Source organism: Malania oleifera, chromosome 4 (assembly GCF_029873635.1).
Source record: "Malania oleifera isolate guangnan ecotype guangnan chromosome 4, ASM2987363v1, whole genome shotgun sequence".
In the NCBI taxonomy this organism is placed as follows: domain Eukaryota; kingdom Viridiplantae; phylum Streptophyta; class Magnoliopsida; order Santalales; family Ximeniaceae; genus Malania; species Malania oleifera.
The window spans coordinates 6,474,258-6,494,386 of NC_080420.1; the positions used below are offsets into that span (position 1 = coordinate 6,474,258).

Here is a 20,129-nt window from a genome sequence, read left to right on the forward strand (position 1 = left end):
TAGCAAACACCTTGCCCGGCACGACACTTCCCCAGGTGTCTCTTCCCACAAGATGGGCAAGCTGGAGATGGCTATGCACCCTGAAAACCGCAATGCCCAGTCTCCTGTCTCCGGTCTCTATAATAGTCACCTCTCTTCCATGTATCACGTCCACCCCCCTGCTGGGAACTAGAAGGTATGGACCTCTTCTTTTGTCTTTGTTCCTAAGCCTCCAACTGATCACCAATCTCAGCTATAGTGGCTCGGTCCATTAGCTCAGTAAAATCCTGCAACTTCAGAATCGATACCTGCTTATATATCTCCCTTTTCAAACCTCTCTCAAACTGTCATACCTTCTTCGCCTCATCTGGAATAATGTACGGGGTGAAGCGGGATAACTCAATAAACCTCGCCGCGTACTGCTGTACCAACAGCTGTCCCTACTTCAGATTCAGGAACTCCGCAATCTTAGCCTCCCGGGAAGAGGCTGGAAAATACCTGTCAAAGAAAATCTCCTTGAATCGCTCCCATGTCATTTCCATAGGAACAGTCCTTTGTTGCTTTAACAATCTCACCGCCGACCACCATCTCTCGGCCTCCCTAGTCAGTTTGTAGGTAGCAAATAGCACCTTCTGCTTCTCTGAGCATTGCAGTACTGCAAATATCTTCTCCATCTCCTGCACCCAGTTCTCCGCAATTGCAGGATCTGTCCCTCCTAAGAAAGCTGGAGGACTCATCTTAATGAACTTCTCTATAGAACTACCATGGCCTGCCGATGGACCACCCTATTCCCTCGAACTCCTAGCAATTTCTGCCATAACCTGCTGTGCTACGCTGCGTAAGACTGCATCTGAATCACTACCCGCAGCGCCTGAGGGTCCAACACCCTCACTCCCACTGGCGTGGGCACTATTGCCACCAAGGTCCATCCTGAAAAACAGGTAGCTTAACTCAAAACCTCTTTCTCTACGTGTATCACTCAACTCATATAATATATCCTCCTAATTAACTCATCTCTCTTAATCTCAATTCAAGGTTCAATCTTACAACCTAAATACCCAACCCGACGATAGTTTACAATGAATTTCCTGAAATCGTCACCCCAGGAAAATCATACAAACCACCACGGAAGTCCTGCATCTAGACTACAAAACCAGACCTCAAATTCTCTTATCCTATACTCTGGTATTATTACTGATGCACTCTAGAGTCTACAGAACTTAGTATCCTAGGCTCTGATACCAAATGTATTTAGTATCCTAGGCTCTGATACCAAATGTAACGTCCCTTAATAAAATACAACATAACAAATAAATAGTCAACCCGAACCCGTGGGAAACGGGGACTCCTGTCATACACAACGGAAAACCTAGTAGCAGTAAACATAAAAATCCATACGTCCATCCATAAAACATAATACCAGAGCTTTCTATTAATGTCAATATACTGTTCATATGTACAATCTCCAAAAAGTTAAAATAACACTAGGACTATGCAACAAAAATCTCCTAGTCCTAGCTCAGGGCTTACCCTTCTAGTAGGAAAGCACCAATCACTCAGCGGCGGCCCTGACCCGCCGGTCTCTCTGGGTTTCCTGAAAAATTTAATAATGTTGGGGGTGAGACACTTCTCAGTAAGGGAAAATAAACTAAATACAGTTGTGTAGTAACATGAATATTTAAAATGCTTATACATATACAGTACATTTCATAACTCTGGAAATAATCATAATATTATACTGGACAATCATGTACTTTCATATTTGTTAATAAATCATAACATACATACATAAACATTTGTAATAACTCGTAATACTGAAAATCAACCTAAGATGAATAGCTAGCTAATGTCATGTATTACCCCTCATGACGGGTTGTGCAGCCCGAAGGCGGGACCCGACAATGATTGGCCGATCACTGTCGAATCAAATATGTCTATAAGTACGATGGGCCTGCCACACCCTGATTCGAACTACCAGGTGGACGTCTACACTCTACTGAAAGCCTCATTGACTATCCTTAGGTATTCCTTAGAATTGCTCCGATGAAGGGAGTGATGAGATTTGGAAGGAAGGGCAAGTTGAGCCCGAGGTATATCGGACCATTCGAGGTACTTGAGCAAGTGGGTCCGGTAGCCTACAGGGTAGCATTACCTCCAGCACTTTCGAGGGTCCGTGATGTGTTTCACGTATCCATGTTGAGAAGGTACGTGTTGGATCCGTCTCATGTTATCAGTTACGATGAGTTGGAAATCGGGGATACTTTAGTGTATGAGGAGATACCTATTTAGGTTTTGGACCGTAAAGTTCAGAAGCTCCGTACCAAAGAGATATTGTTAGTGAAGGTATTGTGGTGAAACCACGAGGTAGAGGAGGCTTCTTGGGAACTAGAAACGGAAATACGTCGGAAGTATCCACAGTTGTTTGAGTAGTATTTTGATAGCAGGGTAGTATGAGTATGTATGTATGTAATACTCTGTTATCATATGGTATTAGTGGTTAGTCTTTGGGTGGGTCTTGATGTATTGTGAACTCCCGAGACTTTGTATGTATGTAACCACGGTTTTCCTCCACCATAAGGGAGGGAATGTATGTATGTATCATGACGGCGCTGCGTATAAATGGCCGCCGTATTCGTAGAGTATGTATGTATCGTAACAGCTGGGTATCATGCCTATTCTCTAAAGTGTGTATGTATGTATTGTAATAGGGCTGCGTATAAATGGATGCCGTATCCTCTAGAGAATGTATGTATGGATGGTGACCGCTTGGTATCAGTATGTATGTATTGTAACAGCTTGGTATTCTCTAGAGTACGTATATGATTATCATGACAGTTTGGTTTCGCTTTAGAGTGAGTATGTATGTAGTAGTATAAATGTGCTGTAATGAGAGATGGCAAATTTCGAGGATGAAATTTTTGTGAGGAGGGGAGATTGTAAGAACCTGGAAAAATAGAAAATGGATTTCTGCAGATTTTGTTGACGAAGCTAGATTTCGTTGACGAAGGCAGTAGACTTTTCGTCGATGAAATTCAGAGGTTCGTCGACGAAGAGAAGCTGAGAGGTCTGGAAAATTTGAAATATCAGACTTCGTCAACGAGGCTGCCGACATCCGCGACGAAATCCTTGACTTTTCGTCGACGAAGGTACTTTTCGTCGACGAAAATTGGGCGGGTCAAAGGCTTAAAAAAGGGATATTTGGGTTTTTTTCTTCACTAAGCTTCTTTACTCTCTCTCTCTCTCTAGATTTCCTCGTCGGTCGTTAATAGAATCGAAAATCTGAGGTTACCACGAGGATCGTGGAAGGATTCTCTACAACTTCTATGGATCGAAATCTCGTTTCGGAGATTTTTGAGTTTCGGGCCAAAGTTGAGGTAAGGCTCGGTTTTCATTTCTAATTCGGTATATGTGTAGTAGTATGGATAGCATGTTTAGTATTGTGGTTTGTAGATTTCAAAGTCTCGGTTTGTAGTTTTAAGGGCCGTAGAGTTCGTGGTTTGGTTTCGGGTTGAGGTAAGGGGATTCTATTTATATCAGTTCATTTTCGAAATTAGGATCGGTAAGCCTGTAGGCTACGATCGTATGTATGTTTTGACTACTTATTTGGAAAAATCTATCGGGTAAAAACAAGAGATTTTCGGGTTACAGTTTTCGGGAAAATTGAGGATTTCGGGTATCATCTCTTATTTGATTGGAAAACCGTTTATGTTGTTTAAATTGTATTATTGAGGTGATCATAATCCATATTTTCATAAACTGTATACTTGAAATTGTAAACGATATGATTTGCCGTAAACCAAATAAGTGTGGTATGTGTGTATGTATGTAAATGTTCCAGGTATTTGTGAAAACAGTTGTGTGGCGGCTTATTACCCTATGCTGAAATGTGTAGGGACGTGAGTTCCAAAGTGATTTCAGGTTTTGTGAAAATGGCTAGGGGCGGCTAACTACCTTACGTTGTGCCCTGTAACGGCTAACTACCATGAGTAAGAGTGGTCGGCTCTATATCTGGGGTGCGAAATATCACCAAGAGTGGCCGGCTCTATATCCGAGGTGCGAAATATCACCAGTATGATTCGGTTGGTCACCGAATGTAGCAATGGACCACAGTGGGCCTAGGTTGACGCAGCGTAGTTTGCACATGGTAACGTAATCGGGGTTAGACCAAGTGACCTTCTGTAGTTGCATATGTAGCAATGGATTCACTATTGGGCCTGAGTCGGAAACCTTCATAGTTTAATGTGTTGGAACGTAACCGCTGTGAGACTAGGTGACTTGTGTAGTTGTGAGTAGTGTGACGACACTAACCATATGTATGTATGTATGTATTTGAGTATCATATGAACTGGAATGGTTTTGTGAAAATACTGGAATTGTATCGAACTGTATGGAATTGTATGGAAATGTATGGAACTTGTTTTGAAACTGTACGTATTATTTCAAACTGTATCGTATGTATGTGTTATAAAGTATGAAAATGACACTGGTATGCCACACACTGATATAACCTGTTTTTTGCCATACTGAGAGGTGTCTCACCCCGAATATATACAAATGTTTTTCTGGTCCTTCGGGTAGCCGAAACTAGCATCCTACCATTCGGAAGTGGGGGTGTGTTTAGCTACTGTTAGTACCTGATAGGTATGAATTTTGTAACCGGGTTGTCCTGATGGATTTTGTAGACACCCGTGGTATGTATAGTATTTGTAGATATGTTTAACCTTGTATGGTATAAGACTCTAGTATGGTATAGTTTGATGTAAAGAAAGATCGTATTCCGCTGCGTATGTTGATGAGTATGGACATGTGTATGTATGTATATAGGGCATCCGTTACCCCACGGGGACGGACCCTCTTGTATATGGTATCATGTATGTTTTATATTGATACAGAGACAGGTTAGGTTACTTAATTCACCCCTGGGTCCCATTTCAGTGTTCGGAGCATGACATGGACTGCCATCTCTTGTATGGCTCAAGTCTAGTCATAAGCCTCTAGTAAACAAAAAGGTAATAAAATCAATTGCATAAAAGTATTATTATTATTAGTTTTTCTATATTTTAGACCATTAAAACATACCTTAGTCACTAGGTAGACAGAAGACTCCAAGTAATATGTCATGCCCCAAATCCGGAAATGGGACCCAGGGGTAAAAATGTAATCTAACCTGTCTCTTTATCATACAAATCATCCATAGATACAGTACAAAGGATGAGGGTCCGACCCTGTGGGGCTCCTAGGCACCCTAAACACATTCAAATACAACCATATACGCAGTAGAAAAAGGTCATTCTATACATATATGCAGTACCATACTAGAGTCCATACAAGAGCAAAACAGGCTCTATCATACAACGTACAACTGGGTTCCCAACACATCCCAAAATGGTAACCCATCAAAACACAGTCCTAACACTTACCCAAGCGCTAACTGCAGTACACCGGCCACTAGGCTCCCTACACCAGGACACTAGTTCTAGTTACTCGAAGGACCTATAAAAATGTACGTACAGTAGGGGTGAGAAATCTCTCAGTAAGGAAGAACACATGTTATATCGGTGTGTAACATTTGAGTGTTATCATGATGCAACATACATGCAGTTAAATGCAGTTCCAGTACTAATTCTACACGGTGCATACACGCACACATACACATGATTAGCAATCCTAGTGTCGTCACACCCTTCGGCCCGAAGCCAACCCGAGACATACGGGGCTGGCCCGTAGCTAACCCGCGAACATGGCGCCACCGGCATATAGCTAGTCCTTGACTCCCATGGCATCGTACCGGTGCTAAACTGGTGGATCCACACCCTTTGGCCTAATTTGCCAGAATAGGCTCACGCCCTCGGATATAGAGCCGGACACTCTGCCAACCTATGACCAGCGATTTCATATGCCCTCGGATATAGAGCCAGACACTCTCAGTACCTGGAACCATTCGGAACTGCGTTCCAACTAGCATTTAAACCAATCACACACACATGCATGCTCATATAACCAAACAAACCACACCCATTTGGTAATCTAAATCATGGTTTTCCAAACACATACAGTTTAAAACAAGTCAAAGCAAGACCATCCATATAATACAGTATAAATCAACATATGCATTTGGTTTTCAACAAAACCAGGGATGCAGCTCGTCGCCCCCTTTTTCCAAAAACTGTAATCAAGAAAAACCCATAGTTTTTCCCGCTAGATCCCCCCCCAAATGAGTAACTAAAACACACACAGGATCGTGAATCACAGTTCCACTGAGTCCGATTTCAAAAATAACCGATATAAACACAATTCCCCTTACCTTTTCCCCGAATAGCAAATCCCAAACTCTAAGGTCCTGAAACAGCAAACCGAGTTCCAAAACCTACAATTGACAGTATAGAAGATACTCACAACACTGTTTCCTGCAAAACTACTAGATCAGAATTGAAAACCAAGCCTTATCTCGTTTTTCCGTCGAAATCCAAAAATCTTCGAAACGGAATTCCAATCTATAGAACTTGTAGAGAATACTTCCACGATCCCCGTGGTAACTTCAGATTCATGATTCTAACAACAAACAACGAAGAAATCTAGAGAGATAGAGAGTAGGGAGAGTTCTAGAGAGAGAGAGAGAGAGAGAGAGAGAGAGATAGGATTTAGTTTTCTTAGCTTGGAAGTAATGAGAATTGATATTTATAGCCCTTTGATTCGGGCGTCCTTGTTAACGAAATGGTGTACTCGTCGATGAGTCTGCCATTGCCTTTGTCGATGAAGTGTTAGCCTCGTCGATGAGCCTGAGATCCCCAGTTTCTCAAAATTTCTCGGCTTCTCCTCGTCGACGAGCCTCTGAACTTCGTCGACGAGACTTACATGGACTTCGTCAACGAATTTTGGCTTCGTCGACGAATCCTGCTAAATTCCTAATTTGCGCCTCTCTTATTTATTTAAACCCATATATCACGGTTCGGGCTCTTACAATCTCCCCTCCTTACAAAAATTTTGTCCTCGAAATTTGCCATCTCTCATTCACAACTTATACATACAACTGAACATACATACACAATTCTAAGAAAACTGGCGGCTACTACAGTGCAGTCCCAGTATACACATACACATACATACCCTCACTTATGGCGAAGGAATACCATGGTTACATATACATCCGTCTCAGGAGTTCTCAATATACACACTCCCGACGACTAACCACATATCCAAACCCAAAGTAGGATAACGTACAAGTGCTCAAAACAACTGTGGATACTTCTGGCGTATTTCCATTTCCAGTTCCCAAGAAGCTTCTTCAACCTCGTGGTTTCGCCACAATACTTTCACTAATGATATCTCTTTGGTGCGAAGTTTCTGAACTTTATGGTCCATAACCTGAACAGGTATCTCCTCATACATTAAAGTATCCCCAATTTCCAACTCATCATAACTAATAACATGTAATGGGTACAACATATACCTTCTCAGCATGGATACGTGAAACACATCGTGGACCCTTGAGAGTGCTGGGGGTAGTGCAATCCTATAGGCTACCGGACCCACTCGCTCAAGTACCTCGAATAGTCCAATATATCTCGGGCTCAACTTGCCCTTCCTCTCAAATCTCATCACCCCTTTCATCGGAGCGATACGCAGAAATACCTTACCCCCCTCACCTCGAACTCTAACTCACGGCGGCGAACATCTGCGTAACTCTTCTGCCGACTCTGAACTGATCTAATCCTCTCCTAGATCAAACCCACCTTCTCAGATGCCTGCTGCACAAGTTTAGGTCCTAACACCTGCCGTTCACCAACCTCATCCCAACACAAAGGAGATCGACACCTCCGACCATACAAAGCCTCGAATGGTGCCATTCCGATACTAGCCTGGAAGCTGTTATTATAAGCGAACTCTACTAGTGGCATAAACTGTATCCAGCTACCACCAAAGTCTAACACACAAGCTCGCAACATATCTTCCAAGATCTATATTGTCCTCTCCGATTGTCCATCAGTCTGGGGGTGGAATGCTGTGCTGAGAGTAAGCTTCGTCCCCAGTACTTCTTGTAAGCTCGTCCAAAATCGAGAAGTAAACCTTGGGTCTCGATCTGATATAATGGACACCGGTACTCTGTGCATTCTTATAATCTTATGCATATACATATCTGCTAATCTACTCAAAGGATAGCCAACCTTCATCAGTATGAAATGAGTAGATTTCGTCAATCTATCCACAATCACCTAGATAGCATTCTGCCCGTGAAGTGTTAGTGGCAATCCAGTCACAAAATCCATGGAAATATGCTCCCATTTCCATACCGGAATAGGCAAAGGCTGCAACGGCCCTGCTAGCCTCTAATGTTCAGCTTTCACCCGCTGACACGTCAGACACTACTCCACGAATTGAGCAATCTACCTCTTCATACCAGATCACCAGAAGGTCTCCCGCAAGTCACGATACATCTTTGTGCTACTAGGATGTACCGTACACAAAGAACGATGCGCTTCCTCCAGAATCATCCTTCTGATCTCATCGTCATTTGGAACACACAGCTTGGTCCCAAACCTCAACAAACCTCCATCAGAGATGTTAAAATCCGCAGCCAAACACTGCTGTAGTTTTCCCACAATCTCAGCTAACTCTGCATCACTAGCCTACGCGGCTTTAATACACTCAAACAAAGTCGGCCGGACCACCAAACTAGCAAGATAAGCCTGATGATCACTGTCACAACCTGCTTATTTTCCATATTTTTTTATATATAATAATAAAATCAACATCATACATTCCAGCTTAGCATATCACAATCCACCTAGACTCGTGGATACCAGGGATACAACAAAACACAAAACGGAAGCCTAAGTAGCAGAAAACATACAATCATATACATCTCAATACCAGATATCACAATATACCAGAGTTACTACAATCACTGTATCTCAGTATATACATCCCAAAAATCATGTATGGGGACATTTTCCCCAAAATCTAACTGTCCCTACAAAAACTTACCCTTCACAGAGGGCAGATAAAAAACTCTAGATCAGCGGGGCTTTTCCCGCTTTCCTATATGGGGCTCTTGAAAAGTTTATAAAATTTAGGGGTGAGACACCTCTCAGTAAGGGAAATAAACTAATACCAGTGTGTGGCAACATGAGTATTCTGTGTTCTACATATACCATACATAACATATTCAGTACTATTTCGTCAAATATGGAAAACATATATATATATATATATATATATCAACATATGGCAGAACATACTGCATTTTCATAAACATATCTCATCTCATATAATAATAATATCACAAAAACATTCCTGGTAGGTTAGCTGACTGTTGTCATGTATTATCCCCACATGACTAGGTTGCGTGGCCCAAAGGCGGGACCTGACAATGGTTGGCCGACCACTGCCAAGTCAAACATACAGTCTGTAAGTCTGATGGGTCTGCCAGACCTGGTCCATACACTAGGAGCGATCACACACACTTCTTTAAAAACCACATCGACCATCCAATCTCACACCACTCTGTACAGCGGCGTTAACACAAATATCATGATCACGAGGACCATGGACACATAGCAACGGTACCATGCAAGTGCTAGCCTAGACCAAGCCAACCAAGTTTTGATACCATATAGCATATACTGAAACTGTGATACATGGATATTTCATATCATTAATTTTCACATTAATCATATCATTTCGCATACATATGTATATCATGAAAATCATCAGCTCGTACGCCGGAAAACCACATCATAGCACAGCCTGTACGTTGGCAAATTACATCATAGCACGGCCCGTACGTCGGCAAACATATCATAGCACAGCCCGTACGTTAGCAAATCACATCATAGCAAGCCCCGTAAGCCGGAAAACATATCATAGCACAGCCCGTACGCTGGCAAATCACATCATATATAAAAATCTCGGCCCGTACGCCGGTTTTCCCATTATAAAAACCATATCACCATCCCATTCTAGAAAACAGTAATTCATAACATTTTATACTCATGCCACACTGAACAGATTTTCCATATTCAACATATCATCATTTTAACAATAATTTCCCAAATATAAATCATATATATATATATATATATATATATATACACATATTTACTTTTCCTGAAACCAGATGCTATAGCAGTATACATAATTTCAACAAATACTAGCTTAGTTTATCCCCTTACCTGACTACTAAGAAAGCCCCCCAAATGATCTAGTCTAACTCCCGTAGGATTTCCTGACCAATACCTTTAAAATGAAAACTCCAAGTATTAAACTTCAGTATTTCTACGTGTACATTTCTTATAACTACCATAAGATCAAATTTGGCTTAAAAAGCCTTACCTCAACTTAGGGATTATTTCCAACTAGCTTTTACCAACGATCCGCTCCAGAAGATTAGCAGAGAACTTTGCCAGGAGAGTCGTGGTGGCTACGGATTGTCGATTCGGTGTAAATCTGGCCCGAAATCAACGAAAGAAGGAGAGAGAACCGAAGGGGAGAGAGAGAGAAAGAACAGAGATGGCTTTTTTAGAAAGTTAAAAATTCAGATTTTGATATTTATATTCAGGGGATTTGATCGATGAGCCACGTCATTCGTCGACGAATCCTTCAATAATTTCATCGACGAAATTCAGTCCTTCGTCGACGAAATTCAGTCTGCTCAAACCCCCTCTTAGCATTTCTTCGTTGACGAAATTCAGTCTTCGTTAATGAATTTTCTTAAGCCTTCGTCGACGAATCCCCTGTATTCATCGACGAAGTCGACTACCTTCTTCTGTTTCCAATTTCCATTTCCCTTTCTTTTATCATTATTTAAATACTATTATTCTCTGGGTTGTTACAATCACCAACCACCAACTCCACGCCAAGGCTTCCCAGATCTCGTCTGATATGATGCTGAGCTATAACTGCAGATACTGCTACATGTTCTAACTTCCGACTCAATGCATTTGCTACCACATTAGCCTTCCCCGGGTGATAACTGATCATGCAATCGTAGTCCTTAATCAACTCTGGTCACCACCTCTGCCTCATATTCAACTCCTTCTGCGTGAAGAAATACATGAGGCTTTTGTGGTTAGTAAAGATCTCACACTGCACACCGTACAAGTAGTGTCGCCAGATATTTAGTGCATATACAACACCAGCCAATTCTAGATCATATGTAGGGTAATTCTTCTCTTACTCTTTAAGTTTCCGAGAAGCATAAGCTACTACCTTACTCTACTACATAAGCACACATCCCAAACCCTTTAGGGACGTGTTGCTATAGATCACAAAATCGTCATTTCCCGAAGGAATGGTCAATACTGGAGCAGTAACCAACGGTGCTTCAACTCCTGAAAGCACTGCTTGCAATCACTGGTCCATTCAAACTGTACTCCTTTCCTAGTCAATCAAGTCAGAGGCCCAGACAATTTGGAGAACCCTTCCACAAACCAACGGTAATAACCTGCCAGTCCCAGAAAACTCCAAACCTCCTGCACATTTTTTGGCTTCACCCAGTTGACCACAACTTCAATCTTACTAGAATCAACTGAGATACCTTCACGAGTGACCACATGACCTAAGAACGCAATCTGACTCAACCAGAATTCACACTTCTTCAATTTAGCATACAACTTCTTCTCTCGCAGAGTCTGTAATACTAACCTCAAATGGTTATGACTAAGAACTCATAGTGGGCATATCTGGTTTGGAAAGCAGTCTTCGCTACATCCTCAGATCTGACCTTCACCTGATGATATCCTAATCGTAAATCGATCTTTGAAAAGACCTGCGTCACCTACAATTGGTCAAAGAGATCATCTATACGAGGTAAAGGATAGCAATTCTTCACAATTACCTTGTTAATCTCACGATAATCAATGCACATCCGCATCGACTTGTCCTTCTTCTTTACAAATAGTACTGGAGCTCCCAGGGCAAAACACTAGGTCGAATGAATCCCCTGTCCACTAATTCCTGCAACTGCTTCTTCAACTCTTGAAGTTTTGCTAGAGCTATCCAATACAGAGCTTTAGAGATCGGTGCCTTGCCAGGCAACAACTCTATCGCAAACTCCACCTCTCGATCCAGAGGTAAACCAGGTAAATAATCTGGAAACACATCCAAAAATTCACTAACTACCCGAATATCCTCGAGTCTCAACTCATCTCGCCGTGGTTCTTGTACACAAGCTAGGTATCCCTGACACCTGTCCAAGAGTAACTTCCTTGCCTGTAGTGCCGATAGTTTCTGTGGCGCTGAACGCACACACTATCGTATAAACTCGTACTCCTGTTTCTTAGGACGTTTGAAAACTACTACCTTCTTACGACAGTCGATCATAGCATAACTGGAGAACAACCAATCCATTCCCAGTATAACATCAAACCCTGACATGCTGTATACTACAAGATTTGCCGGTAGCAGCTTCCCCTAGATTACCATTGGGCAGTATATCAACATCTTCCCACAGAAAGATACACTCCGAGATGGCGTAGTAACAGATAACACCTCGTTTATATCTTCGGTTTCAACCCCACACCGTCCAAAAAAATTCACAAAATATAAAAGAATGAGTTGCACCTGAATCAAACAAAATAGAAGCCTTATTTGAAAGCAATAATAAGGTACCTAACACCACATTCCCTACATGCTCAGCGTCCGCTAGAATAAGAGAGTATACTCTGGTCGGAGCTGTATTCGTCTGAATGGTTCCCTGAGGTATCTGATTGCTCCCTTGGTTCACACTAGATGTGGGCACGTCTTGCCTTGGTGTATGACAATCATGAAACATGTGACTTAGCTGGCCACAATTGTAACAGTTACCCCCAAATGACCGACACTCACCCTCATGCCATTTGTGGCATCTAGTACAACGTCCATTAGTCTGGAACATCTGAGAATCCTGATGCTCGGTATTCTGAAGGTAACCTGAGCCCTTGTTCCTCTTCTTCCACCATCCCTGACGAGATCCTATCTAAGAACCAGAAGGTACTATCCTCTTCCTCGATTCCTGATCCACCTCATCTTCTTGGATACTAGTCTCAATCACCATGGCTTTATCCATGAACATCAAGAACTCACAGATCTAGAGCATACCCTCCAATCTGTGGATATCCTTCCTTAGGCCCTTCTCGAACCTCCGAGTCTTCTCACACTCACACGAGATCAAACATGACATAAATCGAGACAGCTCTATATATCGAGCCGCATACCCCTGCACCGTCATACTCTCCTAAGTTAAAGTAGAAAACTTATCCGCCTTCGCATCATGTACAGAAGCTAGGAAGTATCTGAAGAAGAACACCTCCTTGAAACAGCTCCATGTCATCTCCTCAGGACCACCCCTCTGCTTCTCCAGCAGATTCACTGTAGTCCACCATCGACCCGCCTCCCCAGATGGCTAGAAGGTAGCATAAAGGACTCACTGCCTATTCGTGCAGTGCAGGACCTCCAAGATCCTCTCAGTCTTCTCCACCAATCCTCTGCTATCGTCGGGTCAGGTCCTCTAGAGAACGTCGGAGGATGCATGCGTGTGAACCTCTCAATGGTGCACCCTGCAGCAGTAGGAGAGCGCTTGTGCCTCCTCACACTCGTCCAATCTCCTGTAACACCTGCCTCGTCAAATTTCGAGGCACAAAAGGGGACTCATCACTCGCAGTCTCCTCGGAGCCACTTCCCAAGTCATTATCTTTGGGCCCCATTCTGTAACACAATAGGAATCTATTAGTATCCCTACAACACATACAGTTAACACAATGATCTACACTAATTGTGTTAACTACTCCCTGCTAGGTCTAGGTCTGTCCTATCACATCACATGAAAGTCATCAATGATCTGCCATGCTTTTACTGGAATCGTCATCCTAGGAAAAACACGGAATACCGTCGACAAATCTCGGTCTAGTAACCGAATAACCCTTAACCAACTCTACCCATATCCAATATCCTATACTCTGATATGTACTCACAGCTAAGCCTAACCAAGTTTACAAGACCTAGCAACTTGGTTAGCTCTGATACAAGGTTGTCACACCTCGAACCCGAAAATGGGACCCAGGGATGAAAATGCAATCTAACCTGTCCATGTATCATACAAATCATCCACAGATACAGTACAAAGGATGAGGGTCCGACCCCATGGGGCTCCCAAGCACCCTAAACACATCCAAACACAATCATATACGAAGCAGAAAAGGTCATTCTATACATATATGCAGTACAATACCAGAGTCTATACAAGAGCAGAACAGGCTTTATTATACAACGTACAACTGGGTGCCCAACACATCCCAAAATGGCAACCCATCAAAACACAGTCCTAGCACTTACCCAAGCGCTAACCGTAGTACACCGGCCACTACGCTCCCTACACCACGATGCTAGTTCCGGTTACTCGAAGAACCTGTAAAAATGTACGTACAGTAAGGGTGAGACACCTCTCAGTAAGGAAGAACACAGGTTATATCGATGTGTGGCATTTGAGTGTTATCACGATGCAACATACACGCAGTTAAATGCAGTTCTAGTACTAATTATACACGGTGCATACATGCACACATACACATGATCAGCAATCTCGATGTCGTCACACCCTTTGGCTCGAAGCCGGCCCGCGACATATGGCGTTGGCCTGTAGCTAACCCGCAAACACGGTGCCACCGACATATGGCTAGTCCCCGACTCCTATGGCATTGTACCAGCGCTAAACTGGTGGATCCACACCCTTTGGTCTGATCTGTCGGAATAGGCTCACGCCCTCGGATATAGAGCCGGACACTCTACCAACCTATGGCCAGCGATTTCACACGCCCTCTAATATAGAGCCGGACACTCTTAGTACCTGGAACAATTCGGAATTGCGTTCCAACTAGCATTTAAACCAATCACACACACATGCATGCTCATATAACCAAACAAACCACACCCATTTGATAATCTAAATCATGGTTTTCCAAACATATACATTTTAAAACAAGTTAAGGCACGACCATCCCTATAACACAGTATAAAATCAACATACACATTTGGTTTTCAACAAAACCAGGGATGCAGCCCGTTGCCCCCTTTTTTCCAAAACTGTAATTATAAAAAACCCATAGTTTTCCCCATTAGATCCCCCCCAAATGAGTAGCCAAAACACATACAGGACCGTGAACCACAGTTCCACTGAGTCCGATTTAAAAAATAACCGATATTAACACAATTCCCCTTACCTTTTTCCTGAATAGCAAATCCTGAACTCTAAGGTTCCTAAACAGCGAACCGAATTCCAAAACCTACAATCGACAGTACAGAAGATACTCACAACACTATTTCCTACAAAACTACCAGGTCAGAATTGAAAACTGAGCCTTACCTCAATTTTTTGCTGAAACCCGAAAATCTCTGAAACGGAATTCCGATCCATAGAACTTGTAGAGAATCCTTCCATGATCCTCGTGGTAACTTCAGATTGACAGTGAAGAAATCTAGAGAGATAGAGAGTAAGGAGAGTTCTAGGGAGAGAGAGATAGGATTTAGTTTTCTTTGCTTGGAAGTAATGAGAATTGATATTTATAGCCCTTTGACTCGGGCGTCCTCATAAAAAAAATGGTGTACTCATCAATGAGGTTGCCATTGCCTTCGTTGACGAAGCGATGGCCTCATCGGCAAGCCTGAGATCCCCGATTTCCTAAAATCTCTCAGCTTCTCCTCATCGATGAGCCTCTGAACTTCATCGACGAGACTTGCATGGACTTCGTTGATGAACTCTGGCTTCGTTGACGAATCCTACTAAATTCCTAATTTGCCCCTCTCTTATTTATTTAAACCCATATATCACAGTTCGAGTTCTTACAAATATGCCTATTTTCTTTATTACCATTTGTTATGATAGATTTTGGAAGCATCCAAGAAGAATTACTAAGAGTAGCATAGGGATGTGGAGTTAGTCCCAAAATCAAGATACTTATTTGTTTCCAATTAATATTCGAAGTGCCATATTTTTACACCTCAAGATTCTTACAAAATCTAAGCACTTTGAGGCTATTTCCAACTCCTTCCATCCTCATGGAAGTTCATTTTGAATCCCTCTTCTTGAAGGGCTCTCAAGCTCCCCTACTTTCATATTCTCTTTCTAGTAGATAGGGCTTCCACCCTAGAAACAACATCAAGACTAATCCCCAACATTTAGACCCAAATATAAAATTCATATCCTTAAATTTCCCAAAGAAAAGATTTGCGTTCCAAAATTTCTTGAAGTGTGACCACATATCCACCCGAACGAGGTAACATATATATCACTAACAAGTTCTTAGCTTAAATTCAATATTTTTATCTTAATCATTTTTCAAACCCCACCTTAAAAACAAGCATTTTCTACTAATTCCTACATTAGTTTCCCTATGACATTCCAACATGAAGCCCAATTTTTCGTGGATGATTTTTTATTCTATTGCCCTCTAGTTTTCAATTCTCAAACTTGGGCTTTCCACTAAAAAACTCTAAATAGATTGCACTTTGGTCGAGTTGTGTTGAAAGTTACCTACAAAAACTCACAAAAACTTCATTTGAACAACGCAACAGAAATGCCATCTAGAAAAAAACTCATATGCCCTCTGACAAACACAACTAATTTGCCCTTTAGTAATGAGATCCCAATGCCTAGTGGCAAGGGTAAACACAAGCCCCTTTTGGTCACCAAGCAGACAAGCACTTAAATAATCAATTCCACAATGTTTTTGATGCTCAATTGTGTTCCTATAGGATTAACTCTAATCATAGAGGCTATTGACCTTGTAGGTCATACCTGGTTTTGATAATGACAAATACTCAAGTATTTAATGGCTATCTAGTTTGTGAGCAGGTTTATATTAAGCAAATCAATTGATAGCACATGAAGTAAAGCCTGAAGACCTTGAAAATTATTTTATGTTGTAATTTATATTACTATTCAATTCAGGTCTGTAATAGTAATTATAGGAACAATGTTTGTAATAATCTCTGCGTATCATGCATATAGGTTTGTTGTAAGCTCATAGACCTTAGAAAGACCTTAGGTCCCTACACAAATGCACAAATAGTCCCCTTAATCACTTACATTGTGTAGGGAAAGAATTGAAACGTATTGGACTAAATAGGCAAATTTGTGAGAGGTTGAGCGACCGAACCCGTTGTGTTCAACACACCTCGGGCGTCCGAACCGTGGACCGGTCAACAAGTTGACCTTAATTCGGAAAACCGAACTAAAATGAACACACCATCCATGGGTGACTGAACCGCCGAGGTGACCCTTTTCACCAACTCATCCAATTGAACATTCACGTTCAAAATGGCCCCAGACGACCGAACACATAAGTTCGGTTAACTAAATGATAGACCAGGTGACCGAAACATGGACAGAATGAAAATGTCGTAGTTTAGCATACCGAACCCTGATTCAGACACCCGAATGATGAAAAACAACTTTTTCTACTAAGTTTGTTCGAGCGACCAAATCGTGGTTCAGCCACCCGAAAACTCTCTGGTTGTTTATTTTTTACTAAGGTTAAAATTGGTTAAACGAGGCTATTTTTTTTAAATGGCTTTTAAACAATTCTAATAATGCCTTATAAGTTCTTAACGGTCATAATTTGGGCTACTTCTATATATAGAGTCTCATTTGTGCAAATTTGAGAAATCATTAGCAAAAATCCTCTTAAACTTAAAAAGCTTATTTTGCCCATTCTTCTTCAAATCCTCTCATACAATCATTCCTTTGATTAATCCTAGCACTGTGAGAGTTCTTATTGCTCTATTGCTTTGATATAGATTACTTAATACTCTCATTAGATTGGTTGTTGATTATTTGATTTTTGAGAGTTAAGCAAGAGTGTCTCCTACAGCTTTAACTTGATAAATCTTGTATTTGGGAAAACTCATTAGCTTGAAGATCTTTGTATTGTTATTGCAAGATTCCTATAGTTATAATTTTTGGTGCGCAAAATATTTTACAAGCTATATTTTTCAAACAAATCTTGTGCTTATTTCACTGAGGAAAATATTTTAAGATTGTTTGAATATTGTTTGCAGCGTCTTTGAAACCCTAATCTATTATTGAGATTTTTAATACTTTGTTTCAAAGAAATAGCTTGTTAGAACACTCTTGAGCATATTTGTGAGTATATTTTATTGAGTGTTTGCTTGGACAAAATCACATCACTGAGCTTACAATTCCCTATACTATTGATGTGTGGTTGATTGATTACATTTGGTACATATTTACTTGATTGAGAAGCATAATCACTGTACCCAGTTTATTATTGAGAAATATTGTTGTATTTCAGGCGTGGCCTGAGGGGGCGGTAATCTAGGGTGGCAAGGATTGTATGTAAAGGTTGAGGTTAGCTTTGTGCTAATTGACTTGGTTGTTTTAGGTGTCGCTTCACCCGCTAAGTGAGCTTATAGTGTAATCCTTGTGCTTGTTAGCGAAGGCGGGGACGTAGGTAGTTTGCCGAAACCTCAATAATATTTTTGGTGTTGTGCTCTTTACTACTTTATCGTGCATGCTTGGTTAAATTTCTAGTGCAGTTTTAATTTTCGCTAAAAATATATACTGATTTATTTTATACGCATTAGATTGACCTTAAACTTGTGTAATACTGCTGTTAGTGGATTGATCTAGGGGATCAATTTTAAAATAGCAATTCAACCCCCCCCCCCTTAGGATTATAGTAAAGCTAACAGAGGCCTCTTAGAATTTCAATGAAGTCCTCGGAGCAATGGTCCCCTTTGAGTCAATGCCTACCTAGGTTTTTGTCACCATTATGACCAACTTGGAGCCAGAGTCATGTGGCTCAAAGATTAGATGCACAAAGGATTTCATCATTTTCCATTCCTCTAGATCTAATAATTTCACCTCCCTTTATGGAATAGAAATGTTTAAAGCTTAGTAAAACATGGCTTTTTAGCAAAAGCTCTCATAATTGCCCATATTCATAGATTTATGAGTTGAGTTATGACTCATTTATTTTATAGGGGTTATCTATTTGAAGCTTGTTACAAGTGAAAGATTTTGTGCGGAGAGCAAAGAGGCCCATAGGGCCCCTAAGCCCTCCATATGAGAAACCTCCTTATTTTCTTAAACCAAACCCAGTGAGGTGCGTTAGGTGAAGATCCCCAGGTATGGTACAATATGTTTGAGACAGGGTGTAGTATAGTTATATTATCATAAAAGGATATTTTGAGGGTTTCATATGAGGATAAATATATATGTATACATACTGTAGTTGAGAGTTGAAATCTTGAGGCAATTTTATTTTGATGATATAATGAAAATTACACAAGAACTCTGTGGACAAAGGCACAATGTCGAACCATGAAAATTCATTGTTATTCTTCTTTTCTTAAATTTTTTTTTTTTTTTTGCATTCATTGTGTGTGCATAAATTTAAGGCATGACTTCATAACAATTGGTTTCAAAGCACAAAGTTTAGCCTAGGTTTTCTAGGGTTTGCATTTTATCGTAACAAGGATAAGCATGGAAAAGATCATATTTGAAAAGTTCAATAGTAAAGAAAAGTTTGGCCTCTGGTAGATATAGCTAACTAATCTGCTAGTTCAATAGAAGGTTTATAGAGTTACGACAAGAAAGAAATCATAGAATTATGGATGAATATGATTGGATGGAACTAGCATGGATCGCCTTCAATGTTATTTGATCTTGTTTGAAAAATCTTGTCATATTCAAAATGATGGAAGAGAAAATTGCCAAGGGTTTCTAGATGAAATTGGAGAGCTTGTATATGTTGAAAAGCAATACTAACAAATTTCTTTTGAAAAAGTCACGGTTGTTTCTTTATATGCCTAAGGGTAGGGATCTGATTTAACATATGAATCAGTTGAATTATCAATGATTTGCTCAAAGTAGATTTGAGGATTGAAGACGAAGATAAGAGTGGTATTGTTATCTTCTCTTCCTTCTTCATTTGAATACTTGGTTACAACACTACTTTATAGGAAATCCACTCTAAGCTATAAAGAGATTTCTAGGATTCTCAGGTCAAACAGGGCTAGAAGGAGGTTCAATAAAGAGGACCATGAACCAAATGGCTTGGTTGCTAAGGTTGAGTCTAGGAGAGGGAAATCCAATTAGAAGTATAAGTAGAGGGGCATGTAGAAGTCTAAATCAAGTGCCAAGAACATTTAGTGCT

The 20,129-nt window shown here is 41.0% G+C and overlaps 1 protein-coding gene across 1 annotated transcript in view; it reads left to right on the forward strand.

Annotated features, from left to right (window-relative positions):
- Positions 1-20,129, forward strand: part of LOC131152960 (uncharacterized) — a 69,412-nt gene that overhangs the window by 41,642 nt on the left and 7,641 nt on the right. Inside the window, exon 8 of the transcript XR_009136133.1 lies at positions 18,264-18,422. The gene's annotated coding sequence lies outside the window, so the exon portion shown is untranslated. The remainder of the gene's footprint in view (positions 1-18,263; positions 18,423-20,129) is intronic.